Genomic DNA, 12,151 nt, shown 5'->3' on the forward strand with positions numbered 1-12,151 from the left:
TTGTAAATTGGTCATCACATACATAAAATATGAAATATGATAGTTGTGTTTAAAATAGATTTATTAAATGTTAAAGGTAGAAGGGAAGAGCAGTCCAAAATCACAAGATCTTTCAATTAAATTCAATGAGCCCCTTCCACAGGCTAGATCTTGTACTGAATGCTCATTATACACTATTTCTGTCTTTGGTGAGCCAACCATCTAATGAGGGAGACTCATGTGAATAAACAAGAACAGTTTAGCTGCCTTCCTTACTATTAAACTGGCTAACTTTCCACTAGGCCATAAGATAAGGGTAAGTAAGATACACCCTTTATTTACCCTCTCCATTTTTCCTCCAATAGCTTTACTCTGTTTCTTAGCCTCTTCCTGACCTCCTTGATGGCAGACTCCTAACCTCACACTCCCCCCAATTCTGTTCTTACAACTTTGATTTTTGGCTGTGCTTCCTAACCACAGCTCAAATTTGTTCCCTGTCTTCTTTGTCAGAACAAGGGAGGAATGTAACCCAGTACCCTATCCTTACATAAGGGCTTATTGGTTGGTGTTTCTCCTAAGTCCTCCCAGGACCCTGCAAACAAGAACCAGACAATATATATCTGTGAATTGCTCCCTCTGAAATCCAGATGACTTTCTCTGACCTTTCCCCATATTTTTTTCTCCAGCATAGACATTGGGAGGAAATGATTACTGCCTAATATCACTGTAGTGAGCTGAATACTTGCCCCCCAAAAGAGATATGTTTTAACCCCTCAAAAGCTCTGAATAAGACCTTACTTGGAAAAAGAGTCTTTGCAGATATAAAGACTTTCAGATGAGATCATCCTGCATTTAAGGTGGGCCCTAGAGCCAATGACAGGTGTCTTTATAGTGAAAGGCAGAAGGAGATTTGAAACACAGACACAGAGGGGAGGGCAATTGAAAGACAGAGGCAGAGATCAGAGTGATGCATCTGCAAGCAAGGGAACACCAAGAATTGCCTACAGCCACCAAAAGTTAGGAAAGAAGCATGGAACATTCTCTCACAAGCCTCCAGAAAGAACCAATCCTGCCAACATCTTTTGTGTGTGTGTGTGTGATAGAGACAGAGACAGAGAGAGGAACAGACAGACTGGAAGAGAGAGAGATGAGAGGCATCAATTGCGGCACCTTAGTTTCTCAGTGATTGCTTTCTCATATGTGCCTTGACTGGGGGGCTACAGCTGACTGTGTGACCCCTAGCTCAAGCCAGCGATCTTGGGTTCAAGATGGTGAGCCTTGCTCAAACCAGATGAGCAAGCGCTCAAACTGGCGACCTCAGGGTTTCGAACCTGGTTCCTCAGCATCCCAGTCTGACGCTCTATCCACTGCGCCACCACCTGGTCAGGTCAACATCTTGATTTCAGACTTCTAGCTTCCAAAACTGAGAATAAATTTCTGTTGTTTTAAGCCACCCAGTTTATGGCAGCTCTAGGAAAGTAATATATCCACTACAATTAATTTTTAAAAGACATTTTAATATCAATATGCAGAGAGAATATAATTCCAAAATAAAGGACCATCCTTCTCAAGAAGTGACTGTATGTCACTTTAAACTAAACATGGTACTCAAGCTGATGAAACTCTGTCATAGACTAGCTCCAGTATTATGAACCATAGGCCTAACCCCAAAGTCGATTTTTAAAATCATTTTTCTCAATACCTTCAATTATGTCTCCCTCCTGTCCTTCCAAAACAGTCACCTTGACAAAGCCAATCTTCAGACAGAAACCAGAGACCTCCTTCTGCTCTTATTTTCAGGTAGTTGGGCTTAGGTAAATAAAAACCTCGCTTACCAACTTTCACCCTAGGCTGATCTCTGGGCAAAATCAGGATTCCTTTTGCTTATCCTGGATCTGCTTCCTCTGACATTCCAAACCTTACAACTCATTTCAAATGACTACCTTGCATCCTTAGATCATTAAATATGACCTCGCCTTTTACTTCACAGAAACCAACAAGCTCAATGTCCCCCTCCCTACATCCCCTCCAGAGCCTATAAACTTGTACCTATCCTTGCTTCCTTGCCTTTCTCTCTGAGGAAACGTGTTTCTCTTTCAGTTGAAAGCTACCCACCCATTATGACCTCTGGATGTTCCCTTTTTCAGCCTCCTGAAGCACTAGTCCTAACTCATCTCCTGTCTGACCAGATGCCTGCTGGTTACTCCCAAAAGACTTCAAAATAGTCATATCTAAACTAGTTTATTTTCTAGTTAGGTGACAGGGCCAGATGGAAATATAGACCAACAGGGAGAACAGTATGTGCAAAATCCCAGAGGAAAGCATGTGTCTCTTGGAGGCACTGAAAATTGTGCAGGCTGGTCTAATATTGAAGGAAATAAACGGTGGTGAAGGATGAAGCTACAGAGTAAGCATGAAGAGCCTTGTAAGTAAAGATTTTTTAAAATGTGTACTTTATGCTAAATGCAATGGGAGGTGAATTCGAGAGTTTTAAGCAGAGGAGTGGCATGATCATATTTGTATTTGAGAGCCATCACAGATTGCAGAGTGAATTGAAGGGACAAACTCCGAAGATATTTGAAAACAACAAAATGTTGTTGAAATAATATAGGCATAAGATGGAGAGCCTTGTGTAGATTTAAAAGGCCACACTTGATGACTGATTAGGTATATCCCCACCCTAAACAATGGCTTACTGCAAAATGAGATGACAACCTTTCTAGTTGAAAATCTTACCCTTTATTGGTAATATTTTCCTCTGCTTCTCCAGGTGATTCCTTCACTTCCAGGATCTCATTGGGTGGGTCAATCAGCTCCAGAGCACTGCTTATAGCAGGGGTCCCCAAACTACGGCCCGGCCCCGCGGGTCACATGCGGCCCCCTGAGGCCATTTATCCGGCCCCGCCGCACACCCGGAAGGGGCACCTCTTTCATTGGTGGTCAGTGAGAGGAGCATAGTTCCCATTGAATACTGGTCAGTTGGTTGATTTAAATTTACTTGTTCTTTATTTTAAATATTGTATTTGTTCCCGTTTTGTTTTTTTTTTACTTTAAAATAAGATCTGTGCAGTGTGCATAGGGATTTGTTCATAGTTTTTTTATAGTCTGGCCCTCCAATGGTCTGAGGGACAGTGAACTGGCCCCCTGTGTAAAAAGTTTGGGGACCCCTGGCTTATAGGTTAAGGCCTGAGGGTGTGAGTGGATTGACAACTCAGGCTGACTAGTCAATTGTCCCATTACAGTGGATGCCTTTTAATAACTCCTCCAAGTTCACCATGACAGTTCTCTTCTCAATTTGTATATGACTTTCCCCCGGCCATAGTTGATGGGACACAGGCTGGGACAAAATTACTTTCACAAATATTTGAAAACACTACCGCAGACAAGAACTGGTCTTTCCAGGGATTTGGGCCTGTGGCATGGAATCCCTGGAGCTGGCTGTGGCCACTGTCCACCATGGGAACTGAGCTGCAAATGAAGCCAGTGTTCAGAAAGCCAAAGGAAGATGAAGGAAATTCTCTGAAAGGAACAGGAATGGGAAATAGAAAGGATACAATCAGTAGTCAATTTCTTGACTCTCTAGCCTCCTAACGCCCAGCTTTGTTCCCCTTCTAAGGTCAGGTCTACCCTTAACATTTGCAGGGCCCAGAACAAGAATAAAAATGGAAGTTCATATAACATATGTTAAAACACTTAAAAGTTATAAATCAAACTAACAAGCTTAAATAAAATGTATTCGATTTTTCTATCTCACCAAAAATACCTTCATGCAAACCTTGGAAGACTAGGTTCAAATTTAGAATTCTGACAAATTTAGAATTAGATCCTGAATTCTGACAGAACATGGTGGTGAGGGGAGAGCTGACCCCATCTCCTTCCACTCCTGGTTGTACCCTTTACTGTGAAGAGGGTCCTTGTGTACATGTCCATCCATCCCCCTACAAACAGCTGACCCTCAACCACCCCTTTGGGATAAAGGTGCCAAGATTGACAATTCTATCTTTCCTTAGGAGAACAGATCTGGGAGAAAGGCCCAGTGCAGGTCCTGGAAACAAGTTTAAGACCATTTGAGCAAAAGATTCCAAGAGCATGGTCTAAAAGAAGAGGGAAGCAAGGGATCTGGGTTGATAAATTCCTTTGGCTCTATTTATTTCTCATCCTATGAGGAGAGGTAGACTCAGGGCCCTTTGGCCTCTGTCCTGAGCCACTCTTTCCCAGTCAAATAAGAGCTCCTAATATGAATTCCCTGTTAATTTAAACAGGCACCAACTAAATTTTGTGATTTATAACCCAAGAATTCTAACTAAAGCTGCTGCCTTTATCCTCTGAACCACTGTCCTGCTTTCTTTCTTTTTTCTTTCTTTCTTCCTACCTTTCTTTCTTTCTTTCTTTCTTTCTTTCTTTCTTTCTTTCTTTCTTTCTTCTTTCTTTCTTTCTTTCTTTCTTTCTTTCTTTCTTTCTTTCTTCCTTTCTATCTTTCTTTCTTTCTTTCTTTCTTTCTTTCTTTCTTTCTTTCTTTCTTTCTTTCTTTCTTTCTTTCTTTTTTCTTTCTCTGTTCCCCAAGGGACCTGTCTATAACAGTGCTTGGGGAAGGACTCCCCATGAGCCCTAATGCCTACCAAGTGAGCCAGAAGCAAAGAAGCCATTATATTATGATTTCTCCCTTCTGTGGTAGATTATGTTGGTCAATCACTGTAACTTTTCCTCTCCCACTTTCAGGTTATACATATATTTTATTTCTAATTATCAATTTTAATAGGCAGACCCAACCCCACCCCCAATGCATTTTTCTCACATCTCCTGGCACCATACTCAACATCATATTAGAATTTATGGGACCTGCCTCCCATGATTTGGGAGTCTTCCAAAATGGGAAGATGCTCAGATGTTAGGCAGTCAAAAATATCAAATGTTCTTTATAACCTCATTAATCAGGTCTTTAAAAAAATTTTTTCTTTATTGATTTTAAAATGAGAAGAAAGAAGACAGAGAGAGAGAATTGATTCGTTGTTCCACTTATTTATGCATTCATTGGTTAATTCTTGTATGTGTCCTGACTGGGGATTGAACCCAACTTTGGCTTATCGGGACAATGCTCTAACCAACTGAGCTACCTGGCCAGAGCCCCATTAGTTAGATTTTTTTTTTTTTTAGAGAGACAGAGAGAGAGTCAGAGAGAGGGATAGATAGGGACAGACAGACAGGAATGGAGAGAGATGAGAAGCATCAATCATTAGTTTTTCGTTGCAACACCTCAGTTGTTCATTGATTGCTTTCTGAAATGTACCTTCACCGGGGGGCTACAGCAGACCGAGTAACCCCTTGCTCTAGACCAGTGGTTCTCAACATGTGGGTAGCGACCCCGGCGGGGGTCGAACGACCAAAACACAGGGGTCGCCTAAAGCCACAGGTTGAGAACCGCTGCTCTAGACAGAGACTTGGGTCCAAGCTGGTGAGCTTTGGTCAAGCCAGATGAGCCCACGCTCAAGCTGGCGACCTTGGGGTCTCAAACCTGGGTTCTCCGCATCCCAGTCCAACGCTCTATCCACTGCGCCACCGCCTGGTCAGGCCCATTAATTAGATTTTGAAGCCATCTCTTTTGATGGGTGCTCTAATTCTCTTTCTTTTTTTTTTTTTTTTTTTTTTTTTTTTTTTTTTTCTGAGTATTTAATAAGTATATATGGTGACATCTCATTATTTTATTTGTGGTATCCCAGTGACATATGTCAGGCATGTTTTCGTTTTTTTTAGGTGAAAGGAGGAAAAATAGTGAGGCAGACTCCCACACACACCCCAACCGGGATCCACCTAGCAATCCCATCTTGGGTTGATGCTCAAGTACTAAGCTATTTTTTTTTTTTTTTTTTAAATAAATTTTTATTTTAATGGGGTGACATCAATAAATCAGGGTACATACATTCAATGAAAACATTTCCAGGTTATCTTGTCATTTAGTTCTGTTGCATACCCATCACCCGAAAAGAGATCATCCTCCGCCACCCTCCATCCAGTTCTCTCTGTACCCCTCCCCCTCCCCCTCTCCCTCCTTCCCTCCCCCCCACCCCCCATAGCCACCACACTCCTGTCCATGCCTCCTAGTCTCGCTTTTATGTCCCCCCAATGTATGGAATCCTGCAGTTCCTGTTTTTTTCTGATTCGCTTATTTTACCCCGCACAATGCTACCAAGAGTCCACCATTCCGCTATAAGTGATCCGATGTCACCATTTCTCCTAGCTGAATAATATACCATGGTGTATATGTGCCCCATCTTCTTCATCCAGTCCTCTATTTTTTTTTTACAGTGATTAAAAGCCTTTAAGCAAACACTTGGCCCATACAGCAAGAATCCCTAAAAGAGTAGTGTCCTAAACATGTTCCCCAAGTCCAAGATGGCCCCATCCCCATGCCAAATCCCTGAAAAATGCAACCCAACCACAGTTCAGTCTGTTAGGAGCTGTCACAGGGAGCAGGAGTCCAGGAAATTTCCCCACAGGAAAAGTCCGCATGGCACTGGAATTGTTGTCACCATTCTATACTTTGCAGCTCATGTCCAAGTCCCAATGACCGCTGCTTCTAGCTGGTAATGATTCAGGTAGACTGGAAAAAGCCATTTGCAGCATGCGTGGATATGGAGCTTCTGTTCTCCTCTGCCTGGAGAGATGAGACCTGGTTGCTTTTCCCTGGAGCTCTGTGACTGTGGCCTGGTAAAGAGAACCTTGGGATACACTAAGCTGGGTGGCAAAGGTATATTCATAGTACAAGTTGGCAAAAGGAGGAAAGAGAGCTCTAAATTAGGAGTATGTCCCAGCCTGAAATATGAGTGGGGCATTGAGGTAGGAGGGATAAAGGAAACACTATATATTAAGCAAAGCAGCAGAAAATAGGACTATCAACACCCACAACAGAGATCTTTGAGGGAAGAATAAAAAACCTGACTATTCAGGCAAAATATAGTTAAGTGGCCCTTGTGCGAATGAGATCAGTTTACCTGCTTCTTGGAAGAAATACCCTAGGCTCGTCCACAGTAAAGTAGATGGGGCCCACGGCCCTGGGCACTTTCAGCCTTCAGTGGCAAACCCCAGCTTTCTGGGCAAGGTTAGGTCATAGGTGGCTGGAGCAGGGCTGGAAGAGACTGAACCCTCCCTTAGAGGAGCGAGGGGGAAGCCTACCTTCCAGTGTCCCTGTTTCCTCACAGCAGAGGCGTGTAAGCCTGGCAGGCTTTAGCTCAATGACCTTCCTTTCCACTATTGAAGCAGGACCCAGATGGCATCCTATGAGACCCCTTTGGGGTGTTGGAGCCTTTAAGGGTGTATCCTAAAAGCTGGTAGTTCCCCTGATCTCTATTGGGCTTTTTCTGCCTCTAGGTATCTTAAAAGCCATTCTCAGAAGATCTCGCTGAGGGGTTTGAGGATCCCCATCTGCCTATATAAATCTTTTCCATATATCTGGAGCTATTTGGAAAAAAGACAGAACAGTGTTATTAGCTAGATCTAATAAAGAAGGTAGTAGTTTGCAGGCGAAAAATATTTGGTGTCTCCTGTTCAAAAGAAATGTAAATTTTTTTTTTTTAAGTAAAAAGCATGATATGGTAGACCCGTCGGAGTCATTGGCCTGGTGTGCAGGGTTCCCGGGTTCGATTCTTGGCCAGAGCACACAGGAGAAGCGCCCATCTACCTCTCCACTCCTCCCCCTCTCCTTCCTCTTCATCTCTCTCCTCCCGCCCACAGCCAAGGCTCCACTGGAGCAAATCCACCCTGGGCACTAAGGATGGCCCCATGACCCCCGCCCCAGTCACCAGAATGACTCCGGTCCTAACAGAGCAACACCCCAGATGGGCAGAGCATTCCCCCCCAGTAGGCATGCCAGGTGGATCCCAGTCAGGCGCATGCAGGAGTCTGTCTGACTGCCTCCCCATCCCCATCCTCAGAAATATACAAAAAATAAATAAATAAAAGAAAAAATACTCAAAAAAAAAAAAAAAAAAAGAAAAAAAGAAAAAGGTGGGGGGCATTCCCTTGTGCTTAAGCTCCAGGGAGCATAGAGTGAGCTTGAGTCTAATTCTCTTTCTTATGAAGCTTTGAGTATTTTCTCTGGGGGCAACACACACACACACACACACACACACACACACACTGCTTGGATCTTGCCCCTAACTCTTCTCTCCAACTCTACCTTCACAGTTAAGGTTATAACAGCCTGCCTTGGACCGCACGGTCAAATGCCACCATTAACATGGTGTCCAAGGCTTCCTGCTAGACCTGTCTCAGAGCCTGGCTCTCATTGGCCTGTGAGTATAGCTAGTAAAGAGAACATCAGTATGTTCACAGACCTGTAGTAGCCAGTTACCAGAAGCAATCAGTCTAGCACTGGGAAACACATGGGCAGGTGAGGTATAGTCTAGCACCTGAAACGTCTGCTTATCTCAGAACTTACCTAAGATTCCACACTTTTGATCCAGGAATTCTTTTCTTTCTTTCTCTCTCTCTTTTTTTTTAAATAGTGTTGCACTTCACTATCAATAGACTTGAGATAAAACAAAACAAAACACTATACATTTTATCTCTTTTTCATTTTTTTTAACATAATACCTATCTGATGCTCTCCAAATTGATATCAGTGTAAACAGCAATTGCTAGGACAAACCTGAGCTAGGTAGCTCATCAAAGTTACCAAAGCCTTGAACTCCTAGAAGATGTCAAGGAATGAAGGAATTGACTTCTTCCTGAATTTTAAGATGACTTCTGAAGTGAAGTGGTTACTAGGAAGAAGAGGGTGAGAGAGAGAGGAATAAAGAGGAACAAATAAATGGTGACAGAAAATGATTTGACTTTGCATGATGGGCACACAATGCAATCAACAGTTCAATTGCTACAGAAATGTTTCCTGAGACCTATGTGCTCTTATTGACCAATGCCTCCCCATTAAATTAAATTTCTAAATAAATAAAGACTTCTGAATTGGTGCTCTGGGTCTGTCCAGACAATGCCAAGTTAGAACACAAAAGACTTTTGCAATCCTGGAAGAATTTTTAATAAACATAAACATTATGAATGCTTCTTTCTAGTTTTCCATAACTGATGGGGTGGGACTGGTTGTTAATAATAGAGACCTTCCCATGGCCTGTGTGATATTTATTACACGTCATCACCTTTCACTGAGGTCAAGCAAAATACTTAAGTTGTGACATTTCCCACATGGAATAGTACCACTACTGTGTTAGCATAACTTTTTTTTAATGTTTATTTTGTTGACTTTAGAGAGAGATAAAGAGAAAGAGAAAGAAACAGAGAGACAGGAACATTGATTCATTCCAGCATGTGCCCTGATCAGGGATTGAACTGGCAATCTCTGCACTTCACAACAATGTTCTAACCAACTGAGCCATCCATCCAGGGCAGTATTAGCATGACTGTTTTAGTTGTGACAGTAAACTAGCTCAAGCTAAATAAAGGAGTAGACACACTACTAAGTAGTGAGGTGCTCAATGTTTGAAGGAACCAGTTGCATTCTCCGTTCTCCTTCCCTCTGATATTTCCACAGGTGGTGACAAGGATAGTTTCCAGGAGCTCCAGGCCTATGTTTCATCCACTTAGCAACTTCACCTAGCAGAGTGCAAGTTTCTCCATTTAGTTGCAGAAAAATTCTAGGGGTTAAGTCTCATTGGCCTAGCTTGGGTCACAAGCTCACTCCTGAACCAATCACTGAGCCCAGTTAGATAAAATGTTCTAACTGGACAGGCCTAGAGTCATGTGGCATTCTTGAAAGCAGAATATGGAGTCAGCTGTACTCAAACTACATAGATTAACAATTGGGAAGGGATAGTTTCTCAAAGAAAATCTAGGCAGACAAATATAACATATTCACTCCTCTTGAAGAACTATTGTTCATGCTTTTCCAAGGTTTTGAATAATTGACATATATTTATATATAAATGAATAAGTAAACATTCCAGACTAATGCAAATGACCAGCCCTAGCCAAATAGCTCTGTTGGTTAGAGCACCATCCCAATGCATAGAGATTGCCAGTTGGATTCCAGGTCAGGGCACATAGAGGAACAAATTGATGTCTCTCTCTCTCTTTCTCTCCCTCTCTCTTTCTTCACCTCCTCCTTTTTCTTCTTCTTCTCATTCTAAAATCAGGAAATAATTTTTTAAAAAATGAACAATCAGCCTGACCAGGCGGTGGTGCAGTGGATAGAGCGTTGGACTGGGATGTGGAGGACCCAGGTTCGAGACCACGAGGTTGCCAGCTTGAGCACAGGCTCATCTGGCTTGAGCAAAAAGCTCACCAGCTTAGACCCAAGGTCGCTGGCTCAAGCAAGGGGTTACTCGGTCTGCTGAAGGCCCGCGGTCAAGGCACATATGAGAAAGCAATCAATGAACAACTAAGGTGTTGCAATGAAAAACTGATGATTGATGCTTCTCATCTCTCTCCATTCCTGTCTGTCCCTATCTATCCCTCTCTCTGACTCTCTCTCTCTGTTCCTGTAAAAATAAAAATGAACAATCACTTTTTCCAAGTAACTTCTGAACAGTTAAGTAACAAGGGTGCCTGAAACCCCTTTTCCTTCATATTGGTAGACCTATACAAGACATAGAATCCACCCTGTTTATGTCCTCTGCAGTTATAGTGATTTTGTAATACCCACTGACATCCAATGCTGGAAACAACTGACTCCATAGGAAGTAGCTAAGCCATCCTGTGTAAGGAACATAGTGTGCTGGGCTATTTTGAACTGTCTATTCAGAGCCAGGAAATCCACACAAACTCAGATCCTACCTGACTTTTTTGTTCACTATCATAAAAGGGAATCTGTGGAATATGGAACTCAGAGGTGATACACTCAGTCCATAGGTCTTTAACATGACCCAAAAAATTATCCATCTCAAACAATATAGAGATCCTGTACAATTTTCAAAAGGATCTGAGTTTCCAACTTCAAGCTTATGCTGTTTACCTTAAGTCCAGTCATTCTTCATTCATGGAGAGAAAAAACTATTCTTGATTTAGTTCTTCCAGACACCTTTTCTTTCCACCTTTTGAATTTAGGGAATCCCCAAAATTAAAGCTTTAAGACAAAGGACCCAGAGTGTAAGCAGAGAAGATGGGAATTTTGGACTCTTTCTTACTTTAATTTTTCTGTGGCTTCGACATCTAGATGAAGCTAGACCATCCAGATGCTCTGTCCCTGCATGTTTTCTATAAACACTTCAAGGAATTGGGGCTTGATTCCCTCCAACATACCTACATCTCCTGAACACAGCCAGGTCCAACATATAGTTACAGCTTTTTCACCTTTCCTTCCATCTCCAAAATGGAAGGAAAGTCCTGTAGGAAACTGAAGCCTCATAATCAGTACTAAAATTACATCTGACCCATTCTAATTTTTGTCATGGAGAGGGGGGTGGCTTGGGTGCTTGCTACTTGTGAATTCACTCTCAATCACTGCTTAGGACTTGGTGCTTATTTTGGCTTCCCCTCTTCCTAGGATTCTCCCTCCATAAGACAAAGGTAGGACATTTGCCTGACAGGTGCCTTCTCTTGTGTGGGTCAAAGACAACTCAAATAGAGGCTCATCTTCACTCCTTTTTCTGATGCTCTTCAACTTTAGGAATGTGATTGTTGAGATCTTTTTCTTGACCAGGAGCTTCCTCACCCCAAAATTTCTTCAATGATCTGCCTTTAAGGAACTCAGAAGTATTTACCCTCATACCAAGGGGCCATCATTAGGGCTCCCATCTGTCCCATTAAGTACTCATGTATAGTAGTCATTGGAGTCTGGTTATCCACAATCACCCCAGTTGACTTTCCTTCACTTCATGACTTGAGCTGCCTTCTCTCCTTCTTTTTCTATGTTAATTTCAACAATTGGAAGAGTCTGCCTGACACATGGTGGCACAGTGGATAAAGCACCAACCTGGAATGCTTGAGGTCATTGGTTCAAAACCCTAGGCTTGCCTGCTTAAGGCACATGCAGAAGCAACTACTACAGGTTGATGTTTCCCACTCCTCCATCTTTCTCTCTCCTCTCTCTAAAATCAATAAATAAAATATATTTTTTTAATTTAAAGGATCTACAAGACTATTCTTGATTTGGAAACTGAAATTTTTTCCCAAAACCTTACCCAAAGACAGCCCTCATCCTTACCTATTACATGAGGAACCTGAT

The sequence above is a fragment of the Saccopteryx leptura genome, chromosome 3 (assembly GCF_036850995.1).
Source record: "Saccopteryx leptura isolate mSacLep1 chromosome 3, mSacLep1_pri_phased_curated, whole genome shotgun sequence".
Taxonomy (NCBI): Eukaryota; Metazoa; Chordata; class Mammalia; order Chiroptera; family Emballonuridae; genus Saccopteryx; species Saccopteryx leptura.